The 20,235-nt window shown below is 39.3% G+C and overlaps 1 protein-coding gene across 1 annotated transcript in view; it reads right to left on the reverse strand.

Moving 5' to 3' along the window:
* Positions 1-20,235, reverse strand: part of LOC126092652 (dynein axonemal heavy chain 1-like) — an 894,951-nt gene that overhangs the window by 418,009 nt on the left and 456,707 nt on the right. The window lies entirely within an intron of this gene.

Below are 20,235 nucleotides of genomic sequence, written 5' to 3' on the forward strand. Positions count from 1 at the left end.
CATACATTATGTCATAAAAGATACAATACATCAGAGGATACACCAAGAGCATCGGAATTTCGTGAACTGTAACTAAAATGTGCACATTTAAAGTGCATACTTAAAGTGCACATTCGTATGTCCAGATTCTCAATCAAGTAGACTTGGACCTGATGTTAAGCTTTTCAGTGTTGTTTTCGGGATGTAACTTTTCTTGGAGCACCAGTACTGTATATCATGTTTGGTTCTTTATTATGGCATAACGTCATACGTGCTAGAAGATGAAAATGTGAACTTGAAATGCAGCGAACACTTGAAATTCGCCAGTACTGTGGAATTGAACATATCGTTTCAAATACATTCACTGCCTCTGTGGAAAAGGTTAATAAAAGTCAAATTTCTTTAGCAAACAGACAAAAATAACTTCATTGTCCTGCAAGGCGATTAATGCTTGACAGTCAGAAAGGTGGAAATAAAATCTGAAACTAATGTCATATTTTAGACTCCGGTAATTATGTGAATGTATTTTAATTCACTTGATAGTATGCCAAAGCGCAGTGCCACGCCTCCTCATAAAGCATTCTTCTATTGCATGTCACTGTATTTCGCTCTGTGGAATTGAAACGTGTATATTTTTTAATAGATGCCATCAAACTATATTCAGGACAGTTGAAGTTGAAATGTCCTGTGGTGCATCTCCTGCTCCCAGTCAGCCGGTCTGACCCCTCTTAAAAAAAAAAATACTACAATTAATAACGGATGGGATTATTTGTAATCGGGAGAACAAGAGCTCTTCAGAAAATTTGCACTCTTTATTGCCTATTAGCTAATAACTTGCTGTCTTGTGTGGCATAAAATTAAATATAGGATACATAAAAACCAACAAAGAAAAGAGACAAGCAAGAAAGCAGACATTTCTTCAACCTCCTAGCATTTTTTCTCTCTCTAATCTTGCTACAGCTTTACATGGCATGCTTTCCTTGCTGCGAAAGAATCTATTACCTCATCAAAGCTCGTCAAACGATTCACTACATGAAAAATCGAAATGTCGTTATCTAATACTGAAAAAGCTGTTAACACAAATAATACCCAAGACTGGTGTGGATTCTCGATCTGATTACGTTTATTTCGTCACTGTCTGCTACATAAAACAAAAGAGGCCTTTCTCATATTGGAGCAATTTTAGTAAGACACACCAAATAAACGAGACTGTGTTGGCACAAATGGCCATTTTTAAAACACGACAGAATATATTTCACGAAGTGCCACTATCTAATGCATATTAGGCCTACTACAAGCAAAAAGCTTTACGTTAGGAAATAGTTTCACATTTTATTCATACGCACCAGCTTCTCAAGTATGAGATCGAAAAGTAGTATTACGAAATTTTTATATAATTTAGAATCGTCTTATTCTTCCATAATTTGTGTGATGTCCCCGTTTCTTCTCCTTCTTCGTTCTAACAAACAGTTTTGTCATCACCAATTCTACAGCTATTCCTACAATTGTAAAAATTGGTTCGTTGATAAATTTCGCTAATTCTGCCAGAATCACAGGTTTAGTTATCCCGCGATTATTCTCCGGTTAGGTGTTGTTACATGTTCGTACAACACGTTTTCCGTGTTACTTCCACAATAGAACTTTAATCGGCTGCTAGCTGGGGACAGTACAACTGGTCCTTACTAGTGTAGCGACCTGGCCAATAATTTTCTGTCAAAATTTCATTTTCTTGGGTACACCGAGAAGATAGTACGTAATCTTCCTCGCCTGTTATTCCTGTCAGTCGTTTATTTCCATTCTGGTAGTCTGAATCTATGTATTTCGCTAGTAATTATAACAACACTGATCATTCCCAAACCCAATCACCAACATAATCAGACAGCGATTAGCATCATCCGTTCGGCTTTACTCCACTCAACTGGAATAGCCCCGACCCCTTTCGTCTGCGGAAAGTTTATTTCTAGATGTGACGAGGATTCTCCCGACAGAGACATCACGTACACTATGCACGCTTTCAAAAATCAACTTATGATTCATTCAGAAATCAACTTCAAATGTGTTCAAAAACCAACAGGGAAGAGTTTCAAAATAATCAATAGGCAGACGTGCGCTGGATGGTAGGCGCTTTGCGAAACAAGTTTTTTTCCCCTCCAGAATATGAATTTGGCGCCCCCTTTTCCCAGTAGCATCTAGCTGCTTGCTGCGACTGCTTACACAACCAATAGCCTTAGCCACATTCCTGTAGCCAGAAGCGGGAGAATCTACTGCTCAAACGCGACTAAACTGCGCATGCGCATGAGCCCGCTCGTAACTGCTAACAGCTGTGACTTCACGCTCATCGGGGGCAATTTGTTGTTTGAAGCATTGCATAGTCTTCCTAAAGCCTTTGACACATTTTGCTGCTGGCAGACGCTTGCATGAGCACTGTGTGTCGTTTTTGCATATGGCGCATTTACTTTGTAATTAAGTTATTTTCATTCTTTTCTCTCGTTTATGTTTTATTGTTGAAGTTATATTCAGCAGTAGCGGGATATAGTAATATCCTTTGTTAGAGTATCGGTTCTTACCAGTCAATATTACAAAAATTTAAATTGAAACTACAACAATGAAAAATTCCCGGAATTCTAAAAAATTCCCAGGTTTTTCCCGGATGAAAAAATTCCCGGGTTTTTCCCGATTGTCCCGGGTCGTATACACCATGTCAATCACACATTAATAAGATTTTAAAGTGATGCAAAGATTGGGAACTTGCTTTAAACAGAAATTTAAAATTGTGCATCTCACAAACCGAAAAAATGTAGTATTCTACGACTATAAAATCAATGAGTTGCAGTAGGAATTGGCCAACTCATACAAATACCTTGGTGTAACACTTTGTAGGGACATGAAATGGAATGATCACACAGGCTCACTTGTGGGTAAGGTGTGTGGTAGATTTCAGTTTATTGGTAAAACACTGGAAAATGCAATCATTCTACAAAGGAGATTGTTTACAAATCACTCATACGACCCATTCTAGAATATTGCTCAAGTGTGTGGGAGCCATACCAAATGGGAGTAATATGGGGTATTGGATGTATACAGAGAAGGGCAGCAAGAATATTCACAAGTTTGTTTGATCCTTTGGAGAGGGTCACGGAGAAGCTGCAGATACTGAACTGGCAGACCCTCGAAGAGAGAAATGCTACTTACAAAGTTTCAAGAACAGACTTTAAATTATGACTCTCGATACATACTATTCCCACTATGTATCACTCACATAGCGATCTTGAGGACAAGATTAGATTAATTACAGCATACACAGAGGCATTTAAACAATGATTCTTCTTGCACTCCATACTTGAATGTAACAGGAAGAAACCTGAGTAACTGGTACAATGGGATATATCCTCTGGTATGCAGTTCATAGTGGTTTGCAGAGTGTAAACGTAGGTGTAGATGTGTTTATGTTTATGTGAAGCAAAGTGGGAAACGAGAAAAATCTTCATGCTCTTTTTTGAACTTTTTTAAAATCTGGAGTACTTGAATTATAGTATGCTAAGTTGTACTACTGCTGTTTTGATTAGTTCAAGATAAATAGGTTTCAATTACTGTCATTTGAGAAACTTTTGTGTAATTTGGAAAACAAATTTGGACACAAGGGACTGAAAATATTTTACTGTTTATTGTTAGTATACCGGTTCCTGTCAGATCACCGGAGTTACACGCAGTCGGGCGTGGCCGGCACTTGGATGGGTGACCTTCTGGGCTGCCATGCACTGTTTTCATTTTTCGGGGTGCACTCAACCTCGTGATGCCAATTGAGGAGCTACTTGACCGAATAGTAGTGCCTCCGGTCAAAGAAAACCATCATAACGACCAGGAGTGTGGTGTGCTGACCACACACCTCTCCTATCTGCATCCTCAGCTGAGGATGACACAGTGGTTGGATGGTCCTGATGGGCCCCTTGTGGTCTGAAGACGGAGTGCTTTATTGTTATTATAGGCAACTGGTGTTAGTAACAAAAAAAAATCGAGGATCTTAGTGAATGAAAATTTCTTAAGGGAAATGAAAAAGTTGCATTTTTCCAAGTATGTCAACTCCATTACTGCTGTGGTATCATTGTGAGAGAAACACTCTATGGAAAATGGTATTTGTCAGACCAACAGAATAAACAAATTATTCAAACTAAACATTATGTAGCATGTTTGAAACATCAGTTATGATGTAAAATATATTTCTCGATTCAAAATGCATATGTTTTTATGGACGAGATATATCAATTATAGTCACAGCAGATTTTCCTTTGTGGTATATTTACGGCATTGTGTGAAGCTTGAACAACTAGAGGTAGGGCATTCACATTCATAGGGCATATACATTAGTATGTTCTGCAGAAATTATTAGCATTCCAGTCACCACAGTTCAGGATGTGTCCTGTTGCCTAGTAGGTACAGGGCATGTCATGTTCCAAAGTTCATCTGTGGTGGTTGGCATTGAGTCCCAGCGCTGCACCCATCATTTCACCATGTGTTGTTGTGGTCTTCAGTCCAGAGACTGGTTTGATGCAGCTCTCCATGCTACTCTATCCTGTGCAAGCTTCTTCATCTCCCAGTACCTACTGCAACCTACATCCTTCTGAATCTGTTTAGTGTATTCATCTCTTGGTCTCCCTCTATGATTTTTACCCTCCGCGCTGCCCTCCAATACTAAATTGGTGATCCCTTGATGCCTTAGAATATGTCCTACCAACCGATCCCTTATTCTAGTCAAGTTGTGCCACAAAATTCTCTTCTCCCCAATTCTATTCGATACCTCCTCTTTAGTTATGTGATCTACCCATCCATTTCACCATATCCCACACATTTCCCATTGATCATAAGTCTGGTGGGCCAGGGCAAAAGGCTGACATCCTGTGACACAGAGAAGGCATATGTTCACGCAGTAACATGTGATCATGCATTGCCTTCGTGAAAAACAGCATCTGGGGTGCTGTACAGAAAGGGTATAGCTATGAGTTACCAATGGAGTTGAGCCATAAGGCCTGGAGTTGGTACTGTATATCTTATGTGAATGCAGTCAATGTGATGCTGCTCCCCATGTCTGAGGCGAACCAAAATGTGCCCATTGTTTTCAAACAAACAGAACCTGAATTCAATCAAAAACACTATCTGATGCCATTCCTGTCTCCCGTAACATTGGTCCATACACTGTTGGCATTTAGCATGTTTCTGCACGTTTGTCACAGGTAGGCATAAAAGTGGGCGACGTCCACGTAATCCATACCGTAATAAATGTCAATTGACTGTCACCTTTGATAGTGTCAAATCTGTTCCACTGTTGTGCCAGAGCCAAGGCTGACACAGATCTGTCCTGCAATGCCATTTGTATGAGATGTCAATCTTCTCATGGGATGGTCTGGCTGCTCAACCTGACCCATCTTCTCCTGTTCCATGGCCTTCCAGGAACCATTCTGCACACACCTGTTGAAGTGCTGAACTGAAACTTTTCATCCCACATGAGCAGCAATTTCCCTCATGGATACACCACATTCTCTCATGCCAATAATGTGCTCTCTTTCAGACTCACTGATTTGAAGGTACAGTTCGTGAATACATCTTCAAGGTATCATGCACATCTGCACAAGTCAAACTGATCCATTACCTTCAGTAACAACAAGAGACGTAGGCACGTTTCACCAGTAGGTGGTGTTATGCTGCGATATTGATGTTTAGCTTGAACCCACAGGCCAACATGGTTTAAAGGCTAATCATTTCTTCAAAACATAGTAATGTACATGTCCTGTACTAATGTACATGTTCTGTTTTTTCTGAAAATGAGTGTGTTTGAAAACACCATTTAATTGGGTTTTGATATTCCATGGCAGTTTGGTTTGTCTATAATCAATACAATTTTGTAATTAGCCAAAATAGTATGTCCTCCATGAAGCTTATTATACTAACATGATCTTTAATTGTTATACTCAATTAATGGTAGCAAAATATGGGGAACTGGACTTATCTGGTTTCAACATTCAAAATATGAGTATCTTACAGGCATCTGAAAATGCAGTTTCAGAGGGTTTGTTTGATATCTACAGAATCAGCAGTCAGCAATGCTGTGTTGATGTTAGTAATGTTTCTTATGCATAACAAAAACATAATCTACATGATATCGAGTTAGGTTAGAATCACAGAGTCTATTGCAAGATGTTCGACTGACTTTGCTTCCATAACCAATTATCAGTTACTTAAATTATATCTTAGGCTTACTCTCTGAGTCTAGTCACTGTCCTTCTACAATATCAAAAAGGGATTGTCTAACAACAAAGTCATATGCCTTCTTGAAGTACTATGCATAAGCGCCATGGTTGAAAGCAGGCTTGCTATTAGCTGGTCGTATGCTGATCTTATGTTCGAGCTATGCTTGTGTTTTCAAAAGTAAACTTACTGAAAATAACTCATATATGACTTGAAGGGGAGATCTTTCTGTGGTTATTTACCAGCTATGCCCTGTCACCTTCTTGTGGAGAGGGTGGATGAGCAGACACTTCCAGCATCCTGGGAGATTTTGTGCTTGCCAAACATCTACGACGATTTCTGTATGTACCTCAACTCTATTGCTCCTATGGGCTTCAATAATTTCACAATACTGCCTTATTCCCCAGGTGTTGTTTTTGAGGCCCTTTGGATATGTTTAAGGATTAAATTAAGTTTGTTCAGATTCTCTCTCTCTCTCTCTCTCACTATAAACAAAGATTCTGTAACTTATCAAACGAAAGCGTTGGTACGTTGATAGAGACAATAACAAACACAAACACACACAGAAATTTCGAGCTTTCGCAACAGACGGTTGCTTCAACAGGAAAGAGAGGTCTTTCCCTCTCCTTCCCTCTTTCCTGATGAAGCAACTGTGGGTTGCGAAAGCTCGAAATTTGTGTGTGTGTTTGTGTTTGTTATTGTCTCTATCAACGTACCAACGCTTTCGTTTGGTAAGTTACAGTTAAGTTCCCTCTAACAAAGATGATGTAACTTACCAAACGAAAGCATTGGCATGTTGATAGACACACATAGACACACAAACAAACACAAACACACACTCAAAGTTCAAGCTTTCACAACCAACGGTTGCTTCACCAGGAAAGAGGGAAGGAGAGGGAAAGATGAAGGATGTGGGTTTTAAGGGAGAGGGTAACGAGTCATTCCAATCTCGGGAGTGGAAAGACTTACCTTAGGGGAAAAAAAGGACAGGTATACACTCGCGCACACACACGAAAGCGTTGGTATGTTGATAGACACACAAACAAACACAAACACACACACAAAATTCAAACTTTCACAACCCATGGTTGCTGCATCAGGAAAGAGAGGGAAAGATGAAAGGATGTGGGTTTTAAGGCAGAGGGTAAAGAGTCATTCCAATCCCGGGAGCGAAAAGACATACCTTAGGGGGAAAAAAGGACAGGTATACACTTGCACGCACACATACACATATCCATCCACACATATACAGACACAGGCAGACATATGTAAATGCTAAATGCAAAGAGGTTGGGCAGAGATGTCAGTCGAGGCAGAAGCACAGAGGCAAAGATGTTGTTGAATGACAGGTGAGGTACGAGGTGCGTCAACTTGAAATTAGCAGAGGTTGAGGCCTGGTGGGTAACGGGAAGAGAGAATATATTGAAGGGCAAGTTCCCATCTCCGGAGTTCTGATTGGTTGGTGTCAGTGGGAAGTATCCAGATAACCCGGATGGTGTAACACTGTGCCAAGATCTGCTGGCCATGTACCAAGGCATGTTTAGCCACAGGGTGATCCTCTTACCAACAAACACTGTCTACCTGTGTTCGTTCATGCGAATGGACAGTTTGTTGCTGGTCATTTCCACATAGAAGGCTTCACAGTGTAGGCATGTCAGTTGGTAAATCACGTGGGTGCTTTCACACGTGGCTCTGCCTTTGATCATATACACCTTCTGGGTTACAGGACTGGAGTAGGTGGTGGTGGGAGGGTGCATGGGACAGATTTTACACTGGGGTAGTTACAAGGATAGGAACCAGAGGGTAGGGAAGGTGGTTTGGGGATTTCATAGGGATGAACTAAGAGGTTACGAAGGTTAGGTGGACAGTGGAAAGACACTCTTGGTGGAGTGGGGAGGATTTCATGAAGGATGGATCTCCTTTCAGGGCAGGATTTGAGGAAGTCGTATCCCTGCTAGAGAGCCACATTAAGAGTCTGATCAAGTCCCAGAAAGTATCCTGTCACAAGTGGGGCACTTTTGGGGTTCTTCTGTGGGAGGTTCTGGGTTTGAGGGGATGAGGAAGTGGCTCTAGCTATTTGCTTCTGTACCAGGTCGGGAGGGTAGTTGCAGGATACGAAAGCTGTGTTCAGGTTATTGGTGTAACAGTTCAGGGATTCAGGACTGGAGCAGATTCGTTTGCCACGAAGACCTAAGCAGTAGGGAAGGGACCATTTGATATGGAATGGGTGGCAGCTGTCATAATGGAGGTACTGTTGCTTGTTGGTGGGTTTGATGTGGACAGATGTGTGAAGCTGGCCATTGGACAGATGGAGGTCAACGTCGACAAAAGTGGCATGAGATTTGGAGTAGGACCAGGAACCAAAGGAGTTGAGGTTGGAGAGGAAATTCTGGTGTTCTTCTTCACTGTGAGTCCAGATCATGAAGATGCCATCAATAAATATGTACCAAACTTTGGGATGGCAGGCTTGGGTAACAAAGAAGGCTTCCTCTAAGCGACCCATAAATACATTGGCGTACGAGGGGGCCATCCTGGTAACCATGGCTGTTCCCTTTTATTGTTGGTATGTCTGGCCTTCAAAAGTGAAGAAGTTGAGGGTTAGGGTGAAGCTAGCTAAGGTAATGAGGAAAGAGGTTTTAGGTAGGGTAGCAGGTGATCGGCGTGAAAGGAAGTGCTCCATCACAGCGAGGCCCTAGACGTGCGGGATATTTGTGTATAAGGAAGTGGCATCAATGGTTACTAGGATGGTTTCCGGGGTAACAGATTGGGTAAGAATTCCAGGCGTTCGAGAAAGTGGTTGGTGTCCTTGATGAAGGATGGGAGACCGCATGTAATGGGTTGAAGGTGTTGAGGCCGAGATACATTCTGTGGGGGCTTGGTAACCAGCTACAATGGGGTGGCCAGGATGATGGGGTTTGTGAATTTTAGGAAGTAGGTAGAAGGTAGGGGTGTGGGGTGTTGGTGGGGTCAGGAGGTTGATGGAGTCAGGTGAAAGGTTTTGTAGGGGGCTTAAGGTTCTGAGGATTCCTTGAAGCTCCGCCTGGACATCAGGAATGGGATTACCTTGGCAAACTTTGTATGTGGTGTTGTCTGAAAGCTAACGCAGTCCCTCGGTCACATACTCCTGGCGATCAAGTATTACAGTCAGTTGGAGGAATGACGATGGATCGGTCAGCCTCCAGATCACAGATAGCCTGGGCTTCAGCTGTGGTGATGTTGGGAGTAGGATTAAGGTTTTTCAAGAAAGATTGAGAGGCAAGGCTGGAAGTGAGTAATTCCTGGAAGGTTTGGAGAGGGTGATTTTGAGGAAGAGGAGGTGGGTCCCGCTGTGACAGAGGATGGAACTATTCCAGGCAGGGTTCAATTTGGATCGTGTCTTGGGGAGTTGGGTCATTAGGAGTAGGATTAGGATTATTTTTCTTCGTGGCAAAATGATATTTCCAGCAGAGACTACGAGTGTAGGACAGTACGGAGAAATGTACTAATTGCAGAGAGTACGGGTGTAGGACAGTAAATCTTTGACGAGGGCTGTTTGGTTGAATCTGGGAGTAGGGCTGAAGGTGAGGCCTTTGGATAGGACAGAGGTTTCGGATTGGGAGATAGGTTTGGAGGAAAGGTTAACTACTGAATTGGGGTGTTGTAGTTCCAGATTGTGTTGATTAGAATTTTGAGGTTTTGGGGGGAATGGAGCTGGAAGTGGGAGATTGAGTAGATGGGAGAGACTGGGTCTGTGTGCAATAAGAGGAGGTTGAGGTTTGTTGGAAAGGTTGTGGAGGGTGAAAGAGTTGCCTTTCTGGAGGTGGGAAACCAGGAGATTGGAAAGTTTTTTGAGGTGGAGGGTGACATACTGTTCTAATTTGCAGTTGGCCTGTAGGAGGATGCTCTGAACAGCCGGTGTGGATGTGGGAGAGGAAAGATTGAGGACATTGATTAGGGATAGGAGTTGACGGGTGTGTGAGATGCTTTTGATAGTTTCCAGTTGCAAACTTTGTCTCAAAATCTGGCAGAAATTCCAGAGTGCACCTGGTCATATGTAAAGTGCAGCAGTTGTAGGACATAACCAATACTTTCAATGTACAATACCAATGACAGTACCACTAAAATGGAGTTACTAAATATGGTCATCAGATGTTCCTTAACCAGAGAAGACAAAGTAAACATTCCAAAATTTGGATAAAGAACATGAGTAACTTAGAAACAGATATCCTAGTGTAGTGAAGCAACTTACATCAATTGGTAAACACAAGTCCCCTGGTCCAGATTGTACACCAGTTTGATTCCTTTCATAGTATGCTGATGCAATAGCTCCACCTTAGCAATCGTATACAACCCTCTCCCTTAAAACCCACATCATTTCGTCTTTCCCTCTCCTTCCCTCTTTCCTGATGAAGCAACCTTGGGTAGTGAAAGCTTGAAATTTGTATGTGTGTTTGTGTGTTTTTTTATTGTGTCTATCAACGTACCAGCGCTTTCTCGTTTGGTAAGTTACAGCATCTTTGTTTTTAATATATATATATTTTTCCCACGTGGAATGTTTCCCCCTATTATATTCATATCATTAATTTGAACCCAACAATTATGTTTGTTATTGTCACTTTGTCATTTTGAAATCTTTTCTGTCATCTTACTTTCTCTTTTTGTTTGTGCAAGTAGTTTCACTTTGTATTCACCTTCCCTTTTTACCGTAATCTATCATACAATTTTATCCTGCCTATATATACTCTATAATACATAACTTACTTTCAAACCATAACCAAAAAAATGTTTTACCGCTTTCAACACTATCGCTGCTATAAAATCCACTGTTCCCAGTTTACAAACTTTTCTTGTGTAACCTCGTGAATACTATTTCACAGCTTCAGTTCCTTTCACCTATTAAACAACCATTTCGGCTAGTTCTAACAACTTTTGCTTTATTTCCATTCCCGTTTTTCTCACATCACTGATCATTTTTTAGCAGCTTCCCACAGGTTTTAACGTTATTATTTCTTCGTCATTTTCATAATCTGCCACCACATAACCAGTCCTTTTAATACATTTACACGCAGTGTTTTCGAAATTTACCCGAATTTCTCCGCCCTTTAACATGTTTTGGAGGTTAATACAACTACCTAACCTTTGTGCACATCGTTGTTTACCAACCTAAGTTCACCACAGGATCAACATAGCTCAGCTTTAACCAACACTTTTTCGACTTTTTTCACACCAGAACTCCAGTTGCTTTCTAGTTCACTTTTATCTCTCCCCATATATTTTTATTTTCATTTTAGCCTCATGTTACACTTTCAACCGTCTAAATATCATGTCAGCCTCACAACATCCTCACAATGACCCCATTAAGTTTTATTTACATTCCCTCCGCAAACATGCCTTCGCCCTAGCCAGATCACGCTCCCATACTTTATTTACTCAGGCTTGTCTGACATTTGGCATTACCCCCAAAGGCCTCACACTTAAACTTCCCATCTCTGGCTGTAACCCTTCTTTCCATCAGTCCCTATATCAGTTCCAAACTGAACAATCCATAGCCCTCACCTGCCTAATCCTTCACCTATACATCAACTCAGCCAATCATTTATACAACAAACATTAGAGGCAACATACAAAGTAGAATATTCATAATGCATCTTTATTTTTGTTGTTTGGTTTGTAGGTACTCTGTCAGATTGGAAAAGCAATGATCAATTAAGTATGCCTTTAGTTCAGCCTTAAAACTACTGAGTTTACCTACTGATTTAATACGGTTAGGCAGATTATTGTAAATCTTTATCCCAGTATGTAGAATGCCTTTTTGGCACAATGTGTTCTCACCTGTTTCATATGAACGTCAGATTTTTGCCTTGTATTGTATGCATATATATTTTCATTTTTTTATATGATATCTGGGTGTCTATCAATATACAGAATGATGAAAACTGATGTTTCGTAGATAAAAATGCAAGGAAAAGGAAGAACTGACAGTTTTTTGAATATGGGTCTGCATGATTTTGTATTGTTTACTCCTTCAATAATTCTTAATATTCTCTTTTGCATCCTGAAAAGTTTAATATTTGTTGTTGCATTGCCCTAGAAGATTATGCCATATTTAATTACAAAATGCACATAGGAGTAGTATACATTTAACTGGTTGGCTTTGCTGCAACAAGTTTTTAAGATCCTTATCAGGTAGCAGGTTTTGCTTAATTTTCTTTGCAAATATTCAATGTGTAACTCCCATTTTGTGTTGTTCTGGAACCAGAGTCCCAGAAATTTTGTGCTGTCAACACTCTCAAAAACTCTGTCCCTTAGTTCTATTTGTATTATTTGGGTGGTTCTTCCTTTTGGATTATAGATGTTCAGTGTTACTGTCTTTTCTTTGTTTATAATTAGCTTGTTATAGGGTCATTCCATGCCAAGTGGTCTAAACCTTCCCACCATCATGTCTCCAATTTTCTTCAAATTTTATCTGTAGCACTAGTCAAGTGCTAAATTAAGTTTCTCAAGATTTCAAGCCTCTAGCTGCAATACTTGCTGATCTACACCCCCTTGTCTGAAGGGTAGTAAGTTCGCATGCGCGCGACATCAGACAAAATGCCATTTTTGGGGTCTCATAAAATTGAAACCAATTCATAAGAATGGTTAGTAAGATGAGACCCTGTACAGTTTTTTGTGCTGATTCAAACGAAATTAATTATAAGATTACTGATGCAAAATCCGGTCAAACAAGTCGACTCAAAGTGTACCCCTAATTCTGTCGTGACTTAATGCGACAAATTTTGACCAATATTCAGACTGCAATAATTTCCTTGCAGATAAAGATATGGACTTGAACTTTTTACCAAGTCTTATCTTTGTGCTGGACATAATACAGCTGGATTTCCAACTACCCAGGCTTTATAGTCGCCTTGCAAAATCTCTTCAAATTTGGCAGTGTCAGCGCAAATGGCTTTATTTACCAAAGTTCAAAGCCCATTACTACAAAATAGTCAGCCTGGATTTAATTGTGAATAGTATCATCTGAAAGAGAAACTCTTGCTCTACAAGATGGATATATTTTTCTTTTGCAACGCTTCCATTAAGTGCTTATTTACTCAGGTCAAAGTATCTTATATTTTGTGTGCGCAGTGCCCTGCGTTGGTCCATGATGGCTGAGCCATTACTGGTTATCACAATAAAACCAGCATCCCCATCGCCATAGGGGCCACGCCCGATAGCCATGCAGTAACAGCCACGGGTGGGTATCTTTACTGCAGGTTCCCAAGCCTGATTACAGGGTGTCTTTACCACAGGATCCCAAGCCTGATTGTGGGTTTCTTTATGCAGGTTCCCAAGCCTGTCTTCCTCAGTTACTTCATCATTCTGGAAGCATCGTTGATTTGCAAGAGAATGCTTTCAGGAAAACTGTATTGCCGACCAGATGATGTCACTGATGGAGCTGGAATAACACCAATGATAAGTTGTTCTGGAATCCAGCAAGTATCACGTCTTAAGGGCCAATAAAATGAACTTGCAGGACCATGAGGATGCATAAAGCTTATGAAAGCATCTTTCTGTTCGACTGAGATTTCAACGATGTTTCCAATCCACCATTTCTTTTCATAAATGCAAGCAACATACTGCCCAGGCTGAAGATCCATGACTTGAACTACTACTTCAGCAGCACTAATTTTGGCCAAAAAAGATGTCGCATCATTAGAAACTCTACTGACCTTAATTGTCGTCATATCAATGGGCAAAAAATGGTGGTTTTCTCTTGTGCCAGCTAGAGTGTGCCCTTGCAGGAATCTTTCTTCTTGAGAAGCTTTTTCTTCTTCAACTTCCTCTTTGCTGATGAAAAAGAATTTGATTCCATTGATATTATCATTGCAGAAGTTGAAAAGATCTTTGGGTGTTAGAATCTGGTTTTCATATGGACGTTGCAAACTTGCTCTTGCTGCCAACCGTTTTGTTGTGCCTCCAATGCCATCACAAGGCGACTTTCCATGGCTTGTTCCAAAGAAATTCCATTCTGCTGTTATTTCAAAATCTTCTTTGTGATAGCATAAGTTGAGAAAATTCTTGAAATTCTTATATTGTGCAGCTGAACCATCACTGAAGTAGTGGATGTGGCTTATTTTGGAAAATTGCATCTTCAGGTAATTGATTACTTTTCCAATGTAAACATGGACAGTAATCGTATCGTGTCGAAGGCAGTCACTAATAACACAAAGATTCACACATTGCACCTCTTCGTTTTCACAGTAGTAGACTACAAATGGATGAACTGTTGCTTGACTGTTTTCCCAGTGAAAGCCTTGCACTGCATCTTGAACAATAAATGAATAGTTTTCAGCAAAATCCATTAGTATTATGAATTCGCCTTCTTTCAAATCAGTTTTGAGAGCTTTCAGGTGCTGGCTTTGATGCTTGGCAATGTAGTGATGACAAGACAGGTTCCAAATTTTTGCTGCAATATCTTCAACATACTCTTCTGTTGAAAGCTGCTTTGTTTCTAAAGTATCCCTGTCGGTATGAATCCATTGTTTGTACTCAATCAGTTCTTCAGGGTCATTATCTTCAAAATATGTTGCAATAACTGCTTCTACACCTTCTGGACCAGGGCAGTTTTCACAACGATGAAGCATACAATCCTTGTTTTCCAAGCTGCAAACAGCTTTGCTAAGAATTTCCTTGTAGTCTTCATTGATTGATGCACCAGTGAGCATAAGCTTGACATTTTGGTGTATTGTACAGACACAAACTGAGTGCATTCCAGCAGAGCCAACTGTAACACACCATTTTGGTCTAAGCTCGCAAAACTTTGAGAAGCCAATTTCTGGTCCATTTTGCTTCTGATAAGACACGTACATTTCCTTCAAATTGCAAAGCAACAACCGCTTTTGCTTGTACACCTTTGTTCCTGAAATTCTCACAGGCACACAGTCTTTCTTCCCTGGACAAAGTCTGCTGAATTCGTCATCTTGAAAAAAGTCATGTACTTTCTGGACAACTTCATCTGAAAGCTTCCTTCCTTGCCGATTTGCTGGAAAAGCTAGAACACCTTGCTCATTCTTCAGTTTTCTCGCTTGCTTTACCATTCTTTCTGATACATTAAATGCTGTTGTCGTATCTTTAATTGTCCAGCTTCTTGGAACCAAGGTCAATATTTGAACTTTTGTCCTACGATTTGACACTTTACATTTTTCTTTCAACTCTTCTATAAGATTATCAAGATCTGCACAATTATTGCATGGGCGACTTTTACTTGAACTTGGCTGTTCATCGTAATTGATTCCTACAGCAGCAGCAATTTGATTCCCAATTAAACTTTGTGCATCCAAGATCTTTCTTTTTGCATAGCTTTGCTTATCTCTTTTACTTAGTTGTCTTCTTTTCAATGGTGAAGCACCAATAAATGATAAACTTTTGTTGATGGCTGGTTCAGTTTCATCCGTTGTGAAATCTTGTTCAGATTGGGTTGATAGTGATGATGAATCTTCTAGCTTTTGGTTCAGTGCCGACATGCAGCGAGGGCAAAGCTTCTGACCAGGTTTTATATCAATCACTTCTTTTTTCTTTAACAGGCAAAGTTTGGCAGCTGTTTCATTATCAAGCAGTCTAAGTCCAGCTTTTACATTGTGATTCCTCTTCTTGAATGGATTGCAACATTTCTTTTGCATCGCTTGATATTCATGTAGGAAGAGGGCTTCATGGTGGAAGCAAATGATGGAATTTTCGTCAAGTTTGGCTTCTGAACGCGAAACAAGCAATTTCTGGTCACATTCTGTGAAATCACTAAACGCTTTGAATCCAGTCTTCTTAGCATAGAAGATAACATGGCACTTTGATGCAGCAGCATCTTTTCCAATTGAACAGGGGGCCAACGATTCTTCTTCTTCATTAACTTCTGACATCTCTCACTGGCCAATCACTGAATAAAACACGAATGAAATATCCAATTATATCAGTAATTCTAAGCGACTATTAAGATTCAAATTCCTAGAAATGAAGAAAAATTAGTGCATCGCGCATACAAAATATAACAACTTTGATGTGAGTTAATGAGTACTTAATGGTCGCGTTGCAAAAAAAACAAATGTCAGTCTTGTAGAGCAAGAGTTTCTCTTTTAGGTGATACTATTCACAAGCAGATTCAGGCCAACTATTTTTTAGTAATTGGCTTGAAACTTTGGTAAATTTTACCGTTTGTGCTGACACTGCCTAATTTGAAGAGATACTGCAGGGCGACCATATGGCCTGGATCATTGCAAATCCGGCTGCATTATGTCTAGCACAAGCATGAAGCTTGGCCAAAAGTTCAAGTCCATATCTTCAACTGCAAGGAAATCATTGCAGTCTTAATATTGGTCAAAATTTGTCGCGTTGTGTCACGACAAATTTTGAAGTATACTTTGAGTCGAGTTATTTGACCGGGGTTTGCATGAGTAATGTTATACATAATTTCGTTGGAATCAGCAAAAAAAACTGTACAGGGTCGCATCTTACTAACCATTCTTATGAATTAGTTTCGATTTTATTAGACTCCAAATATGACATTTTTTTTATGTTGCATGCACACGGACTAAGTACACTTCAGACAAGGGGGTCTAGATCAGCAGCTATTGCAGCTAGAGGCCTGAAATCTTGGAAAACTTACTTCAACACTTGACTAAAGCTACAGTTAAAATTTGACGAAAATTGGAGACCATGATGGTGGGAACTTTTTTCAGTTTTAGACCACTTGGTGTGGAATGACCCTATAGTTGAACCACAGTTCTACCCTGTTCATTGTTTGGGTAGTGGAGTCCTCTAGTTTGTCTTCTATTTTACCACTAATAAGGAAGCTAGTATCGTCTGCAAATTGGAGGGTAGTTTGGCAATACTTGTTGTACATAAGATCATTGACATAGAGGAGAAACAGAATGGGTCCTAATACTGATCCTTGTGGGACGCCATATTTCACATTTTCACATCCTGAATAGTAGTAGCCGATTTTGTTATGGTCAGTATATTGCACTTCAACCACCTGTTTGTGACCACATAAGTATGTCCTGAGCCACTCATTGGATGTACCTCTAATTCCTAAAAGGTCAAGCTTCTGCAGCAGGGCATTATGGTCAATGACGTCAAAAGCTTTGGATAAATCAAGACATATGCCTGTCACAAACTCACTTGCATCCAGTTTAGTATAGATTTCATTAAGAAATTCAAATATTGCACTTTCAGTTGAACAGCCTTTCCTGAAACCATTTGTGAGGGAGAGAGAATTTTATTTTTATTTATGAAATCAGACAATGTCTTATAAAAAAAATTCTAAATTTTTTTAAAAATACAGGCAATAGGACTATTGGTCTATAATTTGAAACACATTCTGGATTTCCTTTTTTGAGCAGTGGTTTCTGTTTTGCTGTTTTTAAGCACGAAGGGAAGGTTCCTGATGCCAGTGAGCTGTTGCACAAATGTGTCAAGAGTTCAGCTAGCATAAGACACCATTTTTTAATAATTCCACATGAGTACCCTGTTTTCAAGGAAATAACTGATAAAATTTCTTCAGTATTTGTGGGTGAAAGGAACGATGTAGACACGTTCCTCACATTATTGGATGATGGAGGTGAGCTACTTAAAAAGAATATTCACAATTCAGAAAAGGGCACTGAGATGCATTGCAAAAATACCACCAAGACAGACCTGTAGGGAAGCTTTTGTACACTATAATATTATGACAGTATATTCACTGTACATATACCAAAGCATAATGGCGGTAAGGTCAAGCGATAAACACCTCCTAAATAAAGATGTACACAAACACGGTACAAGAGGAAATGAAAATTATTACATGATAAACAGAAATCTAAAGCTGTCTATGACTGCCCCTGAAGAAGCAGGCAAAAGGTTTTTTAATAAACTCCCCAAAATCATTAAAAAAGAAACAGATCTAAAATGTTTTAACCATCATTTCAAACTATATCTCACAGAGAAATGTATATACAGTTTGGATGAATACTAAGAATGTGTTTAAATATATCATTACTGAAATGTACCTTTAAAAATTATCATTTCTGTATGTAGTTTGGATTTGTGTGCATATATAAAGTGAAACATGTAATACCTTTGTATGCTTATAGACTATTTCTGGTTAATTATTTGTTTCATTTATATATAATGAAATCAAGTTTGATGTTAACAGACTATTGTACGACACACCCAATACGCTCAGCTGGATTTTCAGCTGGAGTCCATGGGCAAAGAATAAATAAATATTCTGTTGTGTTCTTCCAGTCCACTCACCAACTGTTCACCATGCTTGCAAAATATTTGTTGAAGGTCCCTGCAATTTTTTTGGGGCAAGAAATCATTTGTCCTTCATATCATAGGTTTATATTTTTATACTGTTTAGTTTCACTTGTTTGATTTTTTATAACTTCCCATATAGCTTTAGATTTGTTTTTTGAATTTTCAATGTATTTGTCATTTGCCAGTGTTTTATCTTTCCTGACAACATTTTTGAGGATCCTCTTGTAATTCTTCAGGTACAAATGAAATTCATGAGGCATGTTCTGTGTCTTTGCTATACTGTGTAATCTTCTTTTCTGTGTACAAGAGATTCTAATACCTGTTGTAATCCATTTGTTCTTTTTGAAGTTAGGTTGACATTTTTTTTAATGGAAATGCAGCTTCATAGTATGACATGAAGATTTCCATAAATTTTTCGAATTTTTTGTTGGTATTTCCACAAGTATACACTTCGTACCAGGTTTCTTCACTTAGCCTCTGTATAAAAATGTTTATTTGTTTGTTGGTGAATTTTCTTGTTTCTTTTACAAGTTCCTCTTTCTCATTTGTTACACTTGGGGTATGTAAAGCAATAAATTGTGCATAGTGATCACTGAAGCCAGTATTAAGATTCCCGGCACAAAAAGTGTGATTAACATTTGTGTTTATTAATATCTGATCAATTGTTGAGCTAGTTGTTCGTGTAACTCTTGTAGGAGAATCTATGGTGGCTTTTATGTTATATGTTTCCAGTAGGGCCATTACGCCTGCTGGTCTTTTGAGATTTCTTGAAAATCAATATTGATATCTCCACATATGATCACTGTTTTGTTGAAGTTTTTTATAGTATTTAAAGCTGCAGAGTAGATGACAGAAATCATTTAAGTTCACATCAGGGCTCCTATATACACAGATGATTATTAATTTTAATGCAGAGAGTTCAACTGCAGATACTTCAAAAGCTTTCTCTTCAGCTAACAGTTCAATGGGTTTTATGTTACAATAATCAGTACCAGTTTCAACAAATATACATGACCCTCCATGACTGGATGTAATTCTAGAGAATAATGATGAAAGATTGAAGTCTGCAAGTTTTGTGACTGTATGCTTACACAGTTTGTTTGGAGGAAGTGGAGACTGTCTCTTAGGAAGACATCAAGCAAATTCTTATGTGCTTTTCCTTTTAAATAGAAATATTTTCCTTTTATTTTTGGTGGATATGGAAGTACAGTATTAAGTCTTGCTATAATGACCTGGTGATCACTAAGCCCTGTATCCATCTCGATGCTTCCTATTTGCTCAGGATTATTTGCTGCTGAATGATCAAGTATGTTTTCACAATCATTTATGCATTGAATGGGTTCCTGAACTAATAATTTTTTAAGAAAACACTTAGTACAATTTCAGACGATTCTTTGGGCCTACCACCTACTTTAAACATGCATTTTCACTAGCATTTTGAGGGTAGATTAAATTCATCACCACTTATAACCATATGAGTGGGTTACCGGTACCTATTTGAAATGAGACTCAAGATTTCTTTGAAATGTTCAGCAACTGTATCATCTTTGCAGGGAATTGGTAAAAGGAACCAATTATTAATTTATTCTGTTTGTCAAGCAGAACAACTACCCACGCTACCTGCAACTTTTGTTACAAGATAAACTACTACCAACAGCAGCAAACACACTATCTGTGAGGCAGTTTGACCAGCCAGTTGCCAAGTATGCTGTCTAACGAGATGTGCTTCACTTTAATGGCTACCTCATGGCCTGTACCATTTGT

The sequence above is a fragment of the Schistocerca cancellata genome, chromosome 7 (genome assembly GCF_023864275.1).
Source record: "Schistocerca cancellata isolate TAMUIC-IGC-003103 chromosome 7, iqSchCanc2.1, whole genome shotgun sequence".
Classification (NCBI taxonomy): domain Eukaryota; kingdom Metazoa; phylum Arthropoda; class Insecta; order Orthoptera; family Acrididae; genus Schistocerca; species Schistocerca cancellata.